At 38.5% G+C, this 18744-nt stretch overlaps 2 non-coding genes and 1 pseudogene across 2 annotated transcripts; 2 read left to right on the top strand and 1 right to left on the bottom strand.

Moving 5' to 3' along the window:
- The first annotated feature begins 1741 nt into the window (after nt 1-1741).
- LOC144252677 (U6atac minor spliceosomal RNA) lies at nt 1742-1866 on the top strand. Its single transcript, XR_013343041.1, has one exon. It is a non-coding gene; the product is annotated as a U6atac minor spliceosomal RNA (small nuclear RNA).
- A 6247-nt stretch (nt 1867-8113) lies between these two features.
- LOC144252675 (U6 spliceosomal RNA) lies at nt 8114-8220 on the bottom strand. Its single transcript, XR_013343039.1, has one exon. It is a non-coding gene; the product is annotated as a U6 spliceosomal RNA (small nuclear RNA).
- A 3815-nt stretch (nt 8221-12035) lies between these two features.
- Nucleotides 12036-13482, top strand: LOC144252659 (zinc finger protein 385B pseudogene; annotated as a pseudogene).
- The last annotated feature ends 5262 nt before the right edge of the window (nt 13483-18744 follow it).

Below are 18744 nucleotides of genomic sequence, written 5' to 3'. Positions count from 1 at the left end.
GGTAGGGTGGTAGAGAAATGCAAATCAAAACTACTCTAAGATACCATCTCACTCCTGTGAGAATGACAGTTATTATGAAGACAAACAACAATAAGTGTTGGCGAGGATGTGGGGAGAAAGGTACACTCATACACTGCTGGTGGGACTGCAAGTTGGTGCAGTCAATATGGAAAGCAGTATGAAGATTCCTTGGAAAATTGAGAATGGAACCACCATTTCACCCAGCTATCCCTCTCCTTGGTCTATACTCAAAGGACTTAAAAACAGCATACTACAGGGACACAGCCACATCAATGTTTATAGCAGCAAAATTCACAATGTTCAATAGATTTTTAAAGTAACACATTCTACTCCTTATAATAAAGGTATAAAAACCTCATAACAAATATAATCAGATAAGTATGAATACCAAACCTCATTGTTAAAATACCTCAAAAATTGGTATTTTAAAATTATTTTTAATTTAATGAAAAACTGCCACATACATCCATTTAACCAAATTTAAAATAGCTTAAATCTTACTTTATTTGCTTAATGCTTAAATCTTGATTTCATCAAAATATATTATTTGTCTTTAAATATTAGTTTTATTTATTTTAGAAAGTCTAAATTTTTTAAATAGTATCTTATGATCAAACATTATGCTCTTTACAATTTTCAAGATTCTCTTCCCTGCCTGTCTTCATGTTACATTTAATTTTAAATGAGCATATGTGTTCAGGAATTGATCTTGAGTTGACTCAACTGAAAATTATTTTAACTATTAAAGGCAGTAAGATCAGTGCTGGGATTACAAAGTGAATAAGATTTAGAACTCATCTTTATGAAGTTCATAGTAGTAAAATAAAAGTACACATAAAATTATATTGATTTTTCTAACATGCCATAGTGTCAGGGATAAATTTTCTACCAAAATAACCTATATATTAATTTATTACTAATTTCAACTAAATTTATCAATTTCTCTAAAACAGTTGTCTCTAACTTTCCCAATTTTGACACTCCTTCCATGCAATATATTAGTAATTGCCTCTTTTTATTTCTCCCCATAATCTGGGAATCATTAATCATCAGATCAAATGAATTTGTCTTTTACATTCATCTGTGCATTTTTCTCTTCTGCTATCATAGTTCTAGACTATAGATTTTTAGAAGGGAATTATTGCAATGGATTTCCTTTCTTTTTTTTTTAAGAGAGAGTGAGAGAGAGAGAGAGAGAGGGAGAGAGAGAGAATTTTAATATTTATTTTTTAGTTCTTGGCGGACACAACATCTTTGTTTGTATGTGGTGCTGAGGATCGAACCCGGGCGGCACACATGCCAGGCGAGTGCGCTACCGTTTGAGCCACATCCCCAGCCCCATGGACTTCCTTTCTTTTCCCTCCATTTTTTCTTTCTTCTCCTTTTCTTTCCCTCTTTTCCTCTGTTCAGGGCTTTGTGGGCCTTGTACGTGTTAAAGCATATGCTTTATCACTGAGTATCAATTCCAGTCCTGCAATAGATTTTCAAAAACCTCTACTACCTTTCCAGTTTCCTGTGAAAAATTTTTAAGAGAAAGAGTATTTTCAAATGAGATAATTAAGAAAAAGTTGAGGGCTAGGGTTGCGGCTCAGTGATAGAGCACTTGCCTAGTGCATGTGAGGCTTCAATTCTCAGCACCACATAAAAATAAATAAATACATAAATAAAGATATTGTGTCCATCCACAACCAAAAATTTTTAAAAAAGCAATTGAGTGATAGTGTTGAATGACAGGATAAAAGGTTATAACTCCCTTGACAAGGATGGAAGAGCCATTAGGCCAGACAGTAGGCATAAGATTAAGACATTGCCACTTTCTTCTATGACATCTAACCATCATTTTTTCAGAAAAATAGAAGGGACATTGGAAGAGTAGAAGTGTGCTTTGCAGGTAGGGGGACACATTGGGGAGGAAGGAGGCAAGGGGAAGGGGAAGAACTGGGGAATGTAGTTAACCAAATTATTCTAGGGACATTTATGAATATATCACAGTGCATTCCAATTTATATGTAACTATAATGCATCAAGTGAAAAATAAGTCCATAGAAGGAAGACCAATAGAAAAGAGGAAGGGAACCAGAGAGAAAGCAAAGGAAAAGTAAGAGGTAAGGAGTATTAGGATTGAAATGGAGAAAACTATGTTACTTCTTTTATGAATATGTCAGAATGAACTCTCCTTTTATGTATAACTATAATGCACTGAAAAACAAACTTTAAAAATCAAGGATAAAACAAATTCAAGAATTGAAAATTCATGCAGTGGCTCTGGAGGCTGAGACAGGAGAATTGCAAATTCAAAGAAGCCTCAGCAACTTAGTGAGACTATGCTTCAAAATAAAAAATATAAAAAGGGCTGGGGATGTGCTCAGTGGTTAAGTGCCCCTGGGTTCAATCTGTAGTACCAAAAGAAAGGAAAAAGAAAATTTACCCCTTTGGAATCATATCACTCAATATAAAGGTAAGTCTAAAAATGTTGCTGTCAAATTAATATATTTATTCATTTATTTGATGGTACCCTCCTAATGAATGTTCTATTCATTAATAAGATTCATTTGCCTGTGTGTGTGTGTGTGTGTGTGTGTGTGTGTGTGTGTGTGTGTGGTACTGACATTGAACAGGGCCTTAAGCACACTAGACAAGCATTCTACCACTGAGCTACACCTGCACTGTGTTTAGCCTTAGATTTTAAATTTTTAAAAAGCCAGCTACTTATTCTACCTTTTAAAAGTCTTGGTATAATAAAAAAAAACATTTGTAATCTGAATAAAGCTGTCCAAGGCTATCAAATGACTTCACATATTATAAAATTCCTCTATTTAAAGTGTACAATTCAGTTGTTTTATTATAATCACAGGGTAGTACAACTCTCACTATAGTCAATTTTGAACATTTTCATTACTCCCAAAAGAAACTCCATATATTTTACCTGTCATCTCACAATTTTCCATTTCCCATCAGCCTTAGGCAACTGCTAATCTACTTTCTGTCTCTATAAATTTTCTACAGTGGTATTTCATATAAATGAAGTAATATAATATGTGGTCTCTTGTGACTGGTTTTTTATCTGTGCAAAATATTTCAAGGCTCATCCATGTTGTAGTGTGAATCAGTAATCCATTCCTTTTTATGGCTGAATAATATTCCATTGTATATATGCCACATTTTATCATCAACTGATATATTTTATGAGTTGAAGGACATTTGGTTACTTTCACTTTTGCCTGTTATGAATATGATGTTCTGAATAATTATGTACCAGTTATTGTGTGTGTGTGTATTTGTATACTTATATATACATTTTTTTTTGTTTTGGGTACTGGAGATTGAACCCAGTGGTGCTTAACTACTTAGCCATATCCCCAGCCTTTTATATGTTTCATTTTGAAGCAGCATCTCACTAAGTCCTCAGGGCCTCACTAAATTGCTGAGGTTGGTCTTGAAATTTCTATCCTCCTGCCTCAGCCTCCTGAGTCACTAGGATTACAGGTGCACACCACCATGCCCAGCTGGATACATGTTATAATCTTTTGAGTATATCCCTAGGAGTGGAAGTGCTGAATCAAATAGTAACTTTATATTTAACTTTTTAAGGCACTGCAAGACTGTCTTCTAGTCTCATTTTTTTGCACACATGCATGTGTACACATATCTCCTTTTCAGTCATCTATTTATATATTTATTTCTGCCTTGGCTATTTTTTGCTGTTCTTGGTACCTCTCAAACTTTTCCCATAATTACCCTTTTCAGAGTAGACTGCATCATATCTTAGTAATGTCTCTCTTCCCCTCCTCCCTGCCTCTCTCCTTTTCTTTCTCTCTCTCTCTGTTAGTACATCTTTATTCTTTCTCTAAATATTTTTAAGCCATTGATAACTTAAATTCTAATTATCTACAATCAACTATCAAAGGAAATTCTTTTTGATGCTTTGTATTTATTAATATTTCCCCAGCCCATGAGATTTTTACAACCCAAAAAATCATATATATTTAGATTATAAACATCCAGTGTCATATAGCTAAAAGCAGAAGCAGCATTATAGCCAGTGAATTCTGAAGCATAATCTAAGTAGTTTAAATAGCATAAGCAATAAAGTATCTTCTGTTTGCTTTCCAAGTTCTCATTAATCAATATTATAGGTTTGGCTTCTCAATTTATCTAGAGAAAAATAAGCTCTGAAGTCAGGTGTTCCTGTTCTGAATAGATTCTACTATTCACAGGGATAAAATACAGGACCACATCTACAAAATGAGTGGAAAATTTACTAGGTATTTTTTCTTAGATCTTTTACGTATCTAAAAAGTACATCTGTCTTCATAGTTATCTGCTTATTTTTATCAAGAGTGAATCTTTGAATAATCCTTTAATATTGGCAAATAATAATAATATTAAGTTTGATAAATATTCTTTACATGTGTGTAAAATTGTTGTTACAGTATGACAGCATAAAACATCAAATATTTAATGCAGGCACAGAAATTATAAAGTATTCCAGATCATGGGGCTTGGGATGTGACTTAGTGGTAGAGAGCTTTCCTAGCACATGTGAGGCACTGGGTTTGATCCTCAGCCACATAAAATAAATAAATAAATGAAGTTGCAAAAAAATATTGCAGATCATTAACTATCAATAAAAGCTGCCATTTCTCGGCTGGGGCTATAGCTCAGTGGTAGAGCGCTAGCCTAGCAAGCATGAGGCCCTGAGTTCGATCCTCAGCACCACATAAAAATAAATAAGATAAAAGCTGCCATTTCTGTTGAATGCCAGACTTGTGTTAGACACTTTATATTCATTATGTCTTCCATTCAAACAGTACTGAATGATGGATATAATTAGCCAATTTCCAAAACATTTAATTTATGAAATAACTATTTAATTATATGCATTACTATTCCTCACATTTGGGGGGGTGGGTATCAGAGATTGAAGTCAGGGATGTTTAACCACTGAACTGCACTCCCACCTTTTTAAAGAATTTTTTTATTTTTTTATTTTGAGACAGTGTGTCACTAAATTTCTGAGGCTGACCTTGAACTTGCAGTCCTCCTGCCTCAGCCTCCCGAGTCAGTGGGATTACCAAACTATGCCACCATACCCAGCTACACATTTTCTTCATTCTTAATTGGAATTTTTATGTTTGTGTAAGAAATGGCTAAAGTATAGCTATAAATAAATTTCTTTTCTTAATACTTTCCATCAGATGGGTTATTTTAAAAACCTGATTTAATCATTATAAGTTCATCTCTAGTTCTTTCTTATACAGCTCACAGAATTTTACTTAAGAATTTTATATATCAATCATAACTATCCCAGGTTTTTATAAAAATTATCCTAAGCAAGCATGTGATAATCATGTCTACCAGTGACAAGTTACAACTACTCTTTCTTTCCTATTTACTCTATTCTTTTCCCAAAGAGGAATTTGTTTACACCCTTTGTCCGATATCCACAATTCTCTGTCTCTGTCATTGGAACTCATGGCTTTCTACCTCAGTATGTTCTCATACCTGTAATGTCTTTTTCCCTACCCCACTACTGTCAATTCTAGTCAAAGAATCCATAGAAATTTAAGTGGACTTCTTCGAGTATTCTAACTTCCATTATTGATACTTTCTTCCTTTCTTTTTCCTTTGTTTTTGATTATTTTCTTTACCTCTTTCTTCATTTCAAATTATTTCAAGTTAGAGAGAAAAATGGCTTTTGTTTTGTTTGTGAAAAAAGGGCTTTAATCTTTTGGTTGGTTGGTTGGTTGGTTGGTTGGTTGGTACTGGGGATTGAATCCAGGGGTTTTTACCACTGAGCTGTATTGTCAGCCCTTTTTATTTTTAATTTTGAGTCAGGGTCTTGTTAAGTTGCTGAGTATTTTTGCTGAGGTTGCTGAGGCGACCTTGAACTTGGGATCTACTTGCTTCAGCCTCTGGAGTTGCTGGGATTACAGGATAGTGCTACTATGCCCAGCAAGGGCTTTAATCTTGTCCAATGAGCATATAAAGAGACTCAGAGGAAAAAGGAAAGTCAATTTTATATCTTGTTATGAATTAATTTATTTCAATCATTAAGTTTACATTCAGCAAAATTTTGGAAAAATTCCCAGAACTCACCAACCAGAACAAATGTTAATATTTGACTTTATTTATTTCCATAGTTGCAATCATCCTACATAGTGGATGTTGTATCTTGCTTTCCTCTATTTATTTTATAAGCATTTCCCCCATACTACTACTCTGAAAATATAAGAGGGATTTAGCAATGACATTTTGATGGCTGGCTACTTAATGTTGGATGTGCCATTATCAATATCCTGTACATGGACACTTTGTTTCCAATTTTTACATTTCAATAAGTAATTTTGCATTTGACTTTTGAAAAGTCAAACTTTGTATATTATTTTTTAGGATAGATTTCCTAAAAGGGTTATAAAAATATAACCATTTTCTAGTCCTACCAGGGACAAAAAAAAAAAAAAAAAAAAAAACAGACTTGAATTTTGATAGATTGTTGAATCTTTAGAATGTATTTTTTTTTTGAATAAACAGATTTGAAAATGAAACTGGGTCACTCTTTTCCAAACTCCAAGAAAATAATACAAAGGAGACCTTTTACATTGCCAAATATTTTGATATAACGAAGTGTTATATTTTTTTAATGGCATTTTAGTTGAGCAGCAAGTAGAAAAGTTAATGGAGTTTGGGCTGTTTTTAGTGAATACTAAATTTTTGATAGTACTGTTTTGAATACTGTGAACCCCAGTGTGTATATATAGGAGGTGGAGAAGGGTAGAGAATGTCAAGGACAATGACAAACTGATGTTCATTTAAGCCAAGTGATTTAGAGGAACTCAGGTTTGAAAAGAACCATGTGATCATTAACTTTTAGGTAGGAGGTCCAGGATAGCCCACCTGCATAAACAGGTCAGTATGTCACATAAGGGTTTTCCAAATTACTTAAAAAAAATGAGTTTCCTGGGGCTGGGGTTGTGGCTCAGAGGTAGTGAGCTTGCCTGGCATGTGTGAGGCTCTGGGTTCCATCCTCAGCACCACATAAAGTAAAATGAAGACATTGTGTCCACCTATAACTAAAAAATAAATATTAAAAAAAGTTTCCTAAGCTGTAAAATAAAAATGGAGCTGGGTGTGGTGGCTCACACCTGTAATCCCAGTGGATCTGGAAGCTGAGGCAGGAGGATTGTGAGTTCAAAGTCAACTCAGAAACTTAGTGAGACTCTAAGTAACTCAGTAAGACACTATCTCAAAATAAAAAGTGCTGGCCCAGTGGTTAAGAGCCTCTAGGTTCAATCCCTAGTAAGCCACCAGCTCCTCAAATGGATTGCCTTATGACAGTGCTTTTATTCACACTGGACACATGAATAAGGAGAACTTGAATTCCGCTTTATCAAAAAATTTTGTGATATGATTCTCCAAGGCTGTCTTTTATTCATTCATTGGACAATTTATGTATGACAGATGTTGGGAATATAGTGGTCAAACAAAAAATCTATCATAATAGGCTTACATTCTGGCAGGAGATGGAATAAAACAATCACAGATGGTAGTAAAAAGGAAGGAATGGTATGAAATATGGCATGCAAGAGGACAAAAGGTAACATTCTTTTTAAAGGTTATCAGGAGCCCTTTAGATTTACTTTTTTGTTGTCGTCTTTTTTTTTTTTTGTAACAGACATTGAACCCTGGGTTGCTTTACCACTGAGCCACATCCTCAGGCATTTTTTATATTTTATTTAGATACAGGGTCTTGCTCAGTTTTTTAGTACCTTGCTACATTGAACTTGCTGACTTTGAACTAGTGATCCTACTGCCTCAGCCTCCTGAGCTGCTGGGATTACATGTATGAGCCACCATACCCAGCCACATTTACATCTTAAATAACCTGTTAGTTGTCTCAGAAACTCCTCAAACTTGGTTAATTTAAGATTGAACTCTTCATCTCCTTACCTAAAACCTGCTTCTGTGACCATGATCTCCCACTCAACAGCTAAATTCTCATTTTGCTTAAGACATAAGCATATCATCACTTACAATTCCGGCCTTCTCGCTCACTATGCTTAATACATCACCAGATCTCAATAAATTTTTTAAAAACATGGAATGCTTCAGAAATTCACATGTCATTCTTGCACTTGAGCTGTGCTAATCTTCTCTGTGTGACTCCAATTTTAGTGTATATGCCGCCGAAGTGGGCACAAGTCTCAATATCTTACCAAATCCTTCCATGTGTCTTTATTATTACTGTTACTACCCTACTCCAGTTCCCCATGCTCATTTGCAGTACAGATGATTCTTGACTTAACAATGTTTCATCTTAAACTTTTTTGACTTTATGATGGTACAAGCAAGAGTGCTACACATTCAGTAAGCATCATACTTCAAATTTTGCATTTTAGTCTTTTCCCAGGTGAGGAATAGCCATAGGATAGTCTCTCTCCATGTTGAGTAGTGGCTGTGAACTGCTGCTCCTGGTCAGCTTCAGTTGAGCCTCGTGCTACTAAGAGGAAACACAACCATGTCTCTACAGTGTACCCTGTTGCTAAGCTAGGATGTTCGGTAGGTTAGGTATATTCATACATTTCTGACTTATGATGTTTTCAATTTAAGATGATTTTATCAGGATAAAACTCCCATTATAGGTGAAGAAGTAAAAATATAGCTGTGGATGGTAGGCTCAGCCTGGGTAGAAATCCAGCTATGTCACAACTTGTATAACACTGGTAAGTCACTTGTTTGTTTGTTTTTTTGCCTCAGTTTCTGTTTCTGCAAAATAAGAACAATAATACTGTTTATCTCATAGAGTAGCTCTGGATTTGCTGTTTTCTACACACAAAATCAAATGACATATATTAAAATTTGACACCTTATTAAAAACTCTTCAGCTGGTTACCTTAGATAAAGACCAACTCCTCAACACAATTCTCAAGGTCCTACATAACCTGGCCCCTGCCTTCTGGTATCTATGGCCATGTGTTAGTATCCTTAGATGTCCAATAAAGATCGAATTTACCTTATGGGGACATTGTAAAGTTTGAATTAAAACACATGAAATGCTCTTCTTAGTACATGTTCAATAAATATTAACTATAAAATAATTGTTATTACTTTTTGTGTCAGCAATATTGGGTTTCTTTCATCATACTTTTCTTCCTCTGAGTATTTGAACTCTGCTTTAAAACTCTATTCTGCCCTCTTCCTTTTAAAAAAATTAAGGAAGAATTAATTTTTAATTAATGTTGCAGCATTAATTTGGATATTGCCAAATACTAAGAATCATTTTATTTAAATTGTCTTGTTTTCCCTAGTAAATTTATATGTATTGGCTAAATTTGAATGCAGTCAACTTATTGGTCATATTAAACATTGTGAGTTCATGGGAAAGTCTGGATTAGCTGGTTCAAACCAGTCCCACTCTCCTACTCTTGTTACTTTATGTCCTGCTGCTGAGGGGAAATCTGGAAAAGGAGATAACATAGATAATGGTAGAATTTTCCATTTTAGAGAACAAGAACAAGTACTATAACACATATTGAACAATAATAGTACCCTATGGAGAGCCTGCAGAATAGAGTTGTAGTACATTCAAAATATATTAAATCCTGTTTTAAAAAAATCTAAGTAAAGCATGTGTCTTCAAAAACTTAAACAGACATTAACTTCATTTTTCTTTGTTTTCTGGCACAAAGTCCAGATATTTTTCCCCTGTCAGGTTTGTAAAAAAATAATGTGCAAAAGTATATCACATTTTAATTCTTTTGAGAAGCAGTCTAACAGGAGTTTGGAGAGGTGGTGCTGTTCTGAGTAATTCACACCTAAATGAAGATTGTGTGTCTTCTGCTGAGAAAGTGGCTATACCTAGAAGCCAGTGTATTTCAGTTGCATTCTTGGCAGGAATAGCCAGTGTTCAAAAATGTTCTTACACACACACACACAGACACGCACACCCCCCCACACACACACAGAGTTATTTTTAGAGAGTGAAGGTTATATAATTGTTTGAAATTCAGTTCTTAGCTTAGAAATGGGGACACTTTAGTTATTAAAAAAACAATATTTGTTGAGTAGAATTTTCATTCACTGGAAATTTTAAAAGGGAAAAGGGGTAGAGAAACAAGAGATGGAGTTGAAGGGGAGAAAACCAGAATATGGTTTTGTATGTGGTTTTGAATATGTCAAAACCCAGTCTTTGCTTAGAAAAATAGAATTTGATCACCATTAATATTCCAAGAGAAGTCTTGCTACAGTTTCAGAACTGTGTAATCAATTTGGTCTTTCCTGTGTTATTTAAATTTATTAAAGTAATCCTGATTTTGGATTTGAAGTATTTATTTCTCAGATTATCAATTATGATAAAATTAGTTTTAATTTAAAATCAAATTTAATTTTCATAAACTTATTAAACATAATTAATAAAATAATTTTAAAATTAGGCAGCTCCTTAACCTCAACCATACTCATCGAAGAGAAAATAATAATAGTAATAATAACAACAACTAACAGAGGCTATTTTCCCATCATATCACAAGCCTATGATGTAGATTTAGTTCTTGGACTCAAAGAGAGTTTCAAATGATAGATTTCCTTCATTTCTAACTTATTATTGGCTGTTTTCCCAACCAAGCCATTAGCAGACTTCAGATCTAGGCAGTAGGTTTGGCTGGAGTCTAAGGGAAGTCAGACGCAGAAGCAGGTAAGCAGTCGGGAAAAGGGAGAGAGATTGCCAAGAAGCCAGATGGTAGCAGAGGAGCCTAGACAATGGGTTATCACTTGTTCTTCCCCCAAATTCTCTTCACCCTTGGGGCGGCCTCTCTCTTAGCTCCAGCTGTTCCCCTTTTTTTTCTGCTCAGAAATTTGAAAGAACTGTCAAGTTCAATTTGAAGTTTTTCTTTGGGTAAATTCTCAAAGACTCAAATAACTGGTCATTTAAAATCACTTGAGGAAATGAGCCCTCTCCCCGCCCACGAGGGTTTCAGGTCCAAGCAAGGCTGCGATGCCTCGGCTCTCCGGGCCTTCCCGGCTCAGCCAAAAACGCCCAGGCTGCTCCGTGTGGTCAGCGAGCAGAGAGCTGGTCAAAGAGAAAAAACAAATAGTTGGTCTGCCCATCTCCAAGAAGAGAGTTTCACTCTGGTTTGCCTAATACATGAAACATCCGCCCTTCTGCGCGGCTTGGCATCCGGGTTTGGGGACCTCTGTCATCGCCAAGCATTTCTTCAAGGACCTGAGCCCCGAAGCTGCGCCCTGGGTGAGACCCCTGGTCGGCGGCGCCTGCTCTCCCTACCTGTGCGCGCGGGCCTGGCAAGGCGGGATTTAAGGCAGCGCTGCTGCGGGAGGCTCTACAGTGTCAACCAGCCCCGAACAGTCCCGCCTCATCGCTTTAGTGTGTGTGCCTTGCAAGTCTCTCCTTGGTCAACCGTCACCACCATCGGCGCGCGGGAATGGTGTTGGAGCGTCTAAACCCGGGGGTCCTCGGCCAGACAAGGGAGCCCGGCGGGCAGCTGGTGCGGGCAGGGCGCGCCCGGCGGGCTCAGGGCACACGCGGCTCACCTGGGCGAGGCCGGGCGCACAGGCGCTCAGCGACGGGGCCGCGGCAGGGCGTCTGAGCCCCACTCCCGAAAGAGTTGGACAGTTCCGGGGCCGCGCTGCGCCCAGCTGTCGCCGTCGCCGTCGCCACCGCCGCGGCTGTCACGGTAGCTACCGTCCGGGGCTGCAGCAGATCGCGGGAGAGCGTCTGCGCGGAGCTTCAGGGCAGCCCTGGCGGGACGGCCGCAACCACCGGAGCGCGAGCAACAGCTTCCAGGCTGGAGGAGCCACTGCCCTACGTGCCTGCGGCCGGCGCGCCGAGATGGTCTACGTTTCAAGTTCATCGAAGATTAAATTGATGTTTATGGGCTGATCTGGAAACCTAAAAGCAATTTGTTTTTCTAAATCTATAAGAAAATATGCACAATTTCCCATCAACCGACTTAAAAAGGGGGTTTTAGAACACAACCCAGTGTATGAAGTACCATCTTGAAGATGGAATTATGAATATGGCAGCTTTTCTACGGTGCTTTGAAGAAAGGGGGATTAAGACCGACAGGCCTGAGGACTAGTTAAGTAAAGAGAAAAAGAAAATTCTGTTCTCCTTCTGTGAGGTGTGCAACATCCAGCTGAACTCTGCAGCCCAGGCCCAGGTCCATTACAACGGCAAATCCCATCCCAAACGAGTGAAGCAGCTGAGCGATGGGCAGCCCCCGCTTCCAGCCCAGAGCTCGGGGACACTGCTGGTCAGCCCCAGCCCCAACACCAGCACAGGCAGTTCATGCCATACTACTACCCTTCCTGCTCTTGTGCGCACTCCTACTCTGATGATGCAGCCTTCACTGGATATCAAACCATTTATGTCTTTTTCCAGTGGATGGTAGTTTGGCTATTGGGCTCTTTCCAAATTTTAACACAATGGATCCTGTGCAAAAAGCAGTCATTAACCACACATTTGGAGTATCCATTCCCCCAAAGAAGAAAAAAGTTATTTCTTGTAATGTCTGTCAGCTTCACTTTAACTCAGATAGCCAGGTCGAGGCCCACTACAAAGGAAGTAAACATGCCATGAAGGTCAAAGCACTAGAGGCAACGAAAAATAAACCCAAAATGGTTTCTTCCAAGGACAGCGCAAAGGCTAATCCCAGCTGCTCCATCACTCCAATCACAGGCAACAGCTCTGACAAATCAGAAGATAAAGGAAAGCTGAAAGCCAATAGTTTCAGTCAGCCATCATGCTCTGAAAGTGGCTCATTTCTCCTCAAATCTGGCACAACTGCCCTGCCACCTGGGACAGCCACTTCGCCCTCCAAAAGCACAAATGGAGCACCAGGGTCTGTTGCTGAATCCGAAGAAAAGAAAGCCAAAAAATTGCTTTATTGTTCACTATGCAAAGTGGCTGTGAACTCCCTGTCATAGCTAGAGGCACACAACACAGGATCTAAACACAAGACCATGGTTGAGGCTTGTAATGGAGCTGGTCCAATTAAGTCCTATCCTAGACCTGGATCAAGATTAAAGATGCAGAATGGCAATAAGGGGTCAGGACTACAGAACAAGACATTTCATTGTGAAATCTGTGATGTTCATGTTAACTCGGAAATTCAACTCAAACAGCACATTTCTAGCCAGAGGCATAAAGACCGAGTTGCAGGGAAGCCACTGAAGCTGAAATACAGCCCTTACAACAAACTCCAGCAGAGCCCAAGCATTTTAACAGCAAAACTTGCATTCCAGAAAGATATGATGAAACCTTTGGCCCCAGCCTTCCTGTCCTCACCCCTGGCAGCAGCAGCGGCTGTGTCCTCTGCACTGTCACTGCCACCCCGGCCATCTTCCTCGCTCTTCCAGGCTCCAGCCATCCCTCCAGCTCTCCTGAGGCCAGGGCACGGGCCCATCTGTGCCACTCCGGCCTCCATCCTGTTTGCCCCATACTGACATCTGCAAGCCCCAAGACCAGCCAGGCCAGTAGGAAAGTCGAAAAGCCAAGCCAAAAGGATTTCAGCAACTTGAGCATTTTGTGTAACAGTAAGTATCCCACCTACCCACAAAATGCAGCCTACCACCTGAAACCCCAGCTTCAGTGAAAAACAAATCACTAGATTCAAGAGTGCTTTTATGGACCAATCAAATCATTTTGGAATGTGAGCAGCACAGGTTCCCTCTTCCCTCCCCAACTCGACCCCATTTAATTGGTGTATCTGAGAAATCTGGGTTCTTGAAAATGTACAGTCAGAAAGTAAAGAAAAAGAAAAACAGTCTCTGTTTTCCCATGGGTATAATCTGGCTTAGAACAATATGGAATATTTTCCTGACAGACTTGAAAACTAGGATCTTCCTCAGATGTCTGTAAATAGCTCTGGAATCCAACTGGGCATATTCTAGTGTGAAAGAAAAATAGAACACAAGTGCTTACTTGTGAATACCATCTTACCAACGGATCACGTTTTCTTTTTGGTGTACTCTCGACAGGGATTGTGTACTGTTTTAGACCCAAGTACTGTTGTATCCTGTGTAGTACTAGATTGTATCTCTTGTCTGAATTCAACATCTTTAGTTGCTGTGTAAATGTTAGGAAGCAAAATAGCTTTGAATTTCTCGTTAAGAGAACAAAAGATAATGTATTTTCTTTATTTCATATTTTATTTGGAGATATTTAAACAAAATAGAAAGCCATATAACATAGCTATAATTACTACCTGTTTGCTATTTTTGTCTAACTTATTTTGTAGCTTCCTCACTGGTTTGAGTTGCTAAGCAAATATATACAAACACAAAAAGAGCTTCCTAAATTGTACATTTTGACACCTCCTGTGCATTCTGCAAGAAGACAATGAATCCATGTATTTCTACGTAATTATCTTCATTTTTAACCTGTTTTCATTTGTAATGATGCTACATAATTTTGTGGCTCCCTAATGCAATAATGTACAGAAGATATAAAATTTATAATTGAACAATTTGTCTTTCTGTTCACTGAATATGTTGCAGGTCATGCTCCCATGCCCCCCTTTCGAAGTTGGTATCAACAAGACTAGAATATTTGTGATATCAGGGGCAAAAAGTATCATAAAACAATAAAATAGTGAACTCTTTTAGAGTATTGATATCTGCAATCTGTAAATGGTAAAATGTCTGTGTATTTTTTAAATGTACCTTTTCAATAAAAGCATCAAAAATAAATAAAATAAAATAAAATAAAATCACTTGAAAAAAAATAACCACTCATTTTAATGAAACACACACACATACACACACACACACACAAACACACAGAAAAGCAGATGTATTGTCATTTTATAGAACTATAATGGTCATCCCACAACACATACACATATATAACAAAAAGTAGAAAATATTCCTATTATCAAAATAAACTTTTAGTATTTTACATTTTTCACTTTAATCTGGTTTTAACTCTGTGTTCTTAGGGAACACTATTTTTATATTATTTAGACTTCATTATAAAGGAAAAGACCAGAAAATCAACCACACTATGAGGTCTTAAATGTTAGACTTAGGCATTAATTTTGTTTTGTTTATAAGATTATTTTAACTCTACTACATTAAAATTCTGAATAGGGGAAGAGGGATGAGAAAGTAAAAAGAACAATAATCGAACCCCTCATATTTATCAGGGCCTGTTTTTTGTTTTTAATTTTTAGACAAATTGCTTAGGCAATTTTGAGACAAATTTGCTAAACTCTCCAGGCTGACCTCAAACTTTGTAATCCTCCTGCCTCAGCCTCAGAAGTAGCTGGGATTACAGGAATGTGCCACCTTGCCCAGCTCAAGGCCTGCTTTTTATATGCATCATTTTAGTCAATATTCTGAATTGTATTAAAATATAGCCATTATTAGTATTTACCATATGCTAGGCACTATGCAAAGGGATTTACATTTCATCTCTCATATAATCTCACTGTTACTTTGTAGTGTAACTGATATTACCATATTAAAAACAAAATAATCAAGGATGAAAAAAATCTCATTTGCTCAAGGTTTCCAAATCTGGAAAATTAAGTAGAGAGTAAAATAAAGTTTAACTTTGACTAATTACAAATGCTATGTCATTTTTGGCATTAACTTTTAAAGGATATTTCCCTGGAATTCAAGAGACATTTTTGCTGTTATAACTGAGAATGTACATTGAGAGGAAGCTTCTGGGATGCCTATAATGTTGTATGTCATGATTTGAATAGTGGTTATATGGATATGTTGAATTTGTCAAAGTTCATTGGCTTTTTCTGTATATATGTTATATTCAATAAAATAATTTTAGTAATTCATAATTAATATAGAAAATATGAAAAACAGAAAAGCACAAAGTGGGGCAGGGGAAACACCAGTAAGTTCACTACTAAAAAAATGAATAATTTTAGAAGTTGATTCATTTAGGAGGAAATTTGGGAATGCATGTATCTTATTATCTTAAAGCAATTTGAGGCAAAAGAACTACAAGGGCAGTTCTCCTATTTAAAAGTATTTTTTGTTACTAAAAAGAAATATAACCATATATGAAAGATTTTGAACAAGTGAAAATTGCTCTATAATCCCATTTCTACTATAACCACTTTTAATATTTTGGTAAATTGAATGATATTCTCATGACATAAATCATCAACATTATCTTGAGTATAAATAAATTCTTGAAAAGGAAAAAAAGGTAATAAAGTTAAACCACGAATCAAAACAGTGCTTTTTGCATATATATGGTAGTCCAGGTTATCTCAATTTAATTATGTTTCATAGTCTGTTATGAATTGAGTTGAAGGATGAATCAGCACCCGTCTACATTAGAGAAAAACAGCTAATATTCAAACCTGTAAGATTACTTAAACCCCTCAGATTAAAAAAAAAGTGGTTATTGAGTAATTGTCTCCTTGGTACTCTGGTAGATCAAATGAGAAGAGTCAACCTGTTAATTAACAAAAAAATCCCTGAATTAGCAGGCAGGAAATCATTGTGGACAAGAATCAATTTCTTTGGACTTTTGTTATTTGAGTTGTAAATGAGAAAACTGGGTTGTATCTCAAAGGACACTTAGCATCCAAAATAATTTATGACACAGGGAATACACCAGGCCCTGATCAACTTCTTATTGTACTAAAGGATAAATTCACAAAACGGAAACATTCAATAACAGAGAAGCTAGAGCTTGCCATCTTTATTTGCAACTAGACCAGATATAATGTGTTTCCTGTTCTTTGCACAAGTATCCATGGGAAGAGGGGGAGGCCAGAGAGGACAAGGACAGGATGTCCTTCCCTTACATATCACTCATCACCCTATATTTTTACGTTCCCCCTCACCATGGACATAAGTTCTGATATCCCAAAAGATCATCCTATGTAACAGAGGATTACAAGTAACTTTGTAGGTTGAAGAAATCAGTGCCCAATAATTTCATTTTCAATCCTTAAGTGTTTTTCCTTCCTTTGTCCCTTCGTTGTAGTGAGGTTTTTTAGTAATATAATAATATCAAGGTATTCAGAAAAGAAAAACATTTACAAAACGTCCATTTAAAAGGAATGGACTTGGGTGTGCCTTTGGTAGATTGATAGTGTTGCTAGTATGCAAGTGAAATGTGGAAGAAACTGGGAACCTGACAAGTGAGAAAGGAGAGGTCCCTAGATACCCAAGGGAGATCTGGTCTGGAGCAGACAGGGACTTTGTTCTTTCACATAGTGTAGTTTTTTAATTAATTGTTTTAATTAGCTATGTATGACAGTAGGGTGCATTTTGACATATTGAACACATATGGAGGATAACTTCTCATTCCTTTGGCTGTATATGGTGCTGAGTCACACCAGTAGTGTAATCATAAGTTTATATAGGGTAATAATAATGTCAGTGTAGTTTCAAGGCATTGTGTGTGTGTATGTGTGTGTGTGTGTGTGTGTGTGTGTGTGTGTTTCTGTGTGTATAAAATCTCAATCTCTGATGATAGGAACTCTGAACTGTGTCATCTATCTCTACAGCTCCAGGGCGCGGGATATAACTGACAAATCAAAATATCTGCTCTACTGAATTGAGCAAAAATCTCGGGGAGTGGGGGATGATAGGAAAAATGAGACCGAAAAAACATATAGCATGTCTCATTTCCACTCTCCTGCCATGCTACATGTTACTTGATATCTGAAACATTTACAGGATTCACTGCAGGATTACTACAAAGGGAAATGTACTTCAGATGAAAGAGTTTTTCTGGAGACCTCAACAAACTAGAAATGGGAACAAGCCCCAGGAAGCCGCTGTGTTGTCTCAGGGAAGAGATGACCAGAGTTTCCTGTAAATGAAAACTCATCAGGCAACAGGTTTGAGCCCCTCGGGTAAAAAGGCAAGCGCCACGGCGACGACGACACGGAGTGGGCGAGTGGAAGGTCTTGGAGTACAGAGAAACTCCCGATGTCGGGGCTAACGAGAGGACGGAGTGCGGCCGGTGGGAGGACCAACGTCCTGCAGGTGGACAGTACAGCTTGCTTTGAGCTTTTTTATTTTTAAAAACAAAATGATCAGGAAGCTCTAAAAGATGTGCAACTCTGGCTGATATGTTAGCGTGATACTTCCGTGTGTGAGTGTGCGTACAACAGGGAGCGCCCACCATGAACTTCTGCAGCTTCTGCCCCGGGGCGGGCGCGGGGCACGGCTCCGCGTAGCCCATACGTGGAGGAAACCCGCACTGGGCGCTTCCAAGGCCCCTGGATGGACATCCGCGGGCGCGGGGCACAGCGCCGCCTAGCCCAGACCTAGAAGAAACCCGCGCGGGGCGCTTCCAAGTCCCCTCGGTGGAGATGGGGCGGAGCAGGACCTCGGCCACGCCCAGCCCAGGCGCAGCCTGCTGGCCTCCCGCGCCCCGCCCCGCGACTACATTTCCCAGCAGGCGCTGGACTGCGGCGCAGCCGCAGTTGACCCACTTTCGGCCCGTCACGGGCTAGGCTGGCCCAGCGCCCAAGCGACTGCTCCCTGCTGACTGGGGTGTGGGTGGGGAGCTGCGGAGGTAGTGGGAGGTGCTTCTGGCTGCCTCCGTTGCCTCAGCTGCTGGGCGCCTGGGCAGCTCCCTGGGTTTCTGCGGCCGCCATGGCCAAGCAAGGCAGGTCCGTGCGTCTTCTTCAGCAACAACCACCCCGGCGGGCGCCGGCGGTGCTAAGGGGTTCCGGCCTCTGGCGGAGGCTGCTGCAGCCGGCGACGGGTCCCTTC

The sequence above is a fragment of the Urocitellus parryii genome, unplaced genomic scaffold, assembly GCF_045843805.1.
Source record: "Urocitellus parryii isolate mUroPar1 unplaced genomic scaffold, mUroPar1.hap1 Scaffold_49, whole genome shotgun sequence".
Classification (NCBI taxonomy): Eukaryota; Metazoa; Chordata; class Mammalia; order Rodentia; family Sciuridae; genus Urocitellus; species Urocitellus parryii.
Note: the sequence above shows the minus strand (reverse complement) of the source record. Positions and strands in the feature narration are given on the sequence as shown.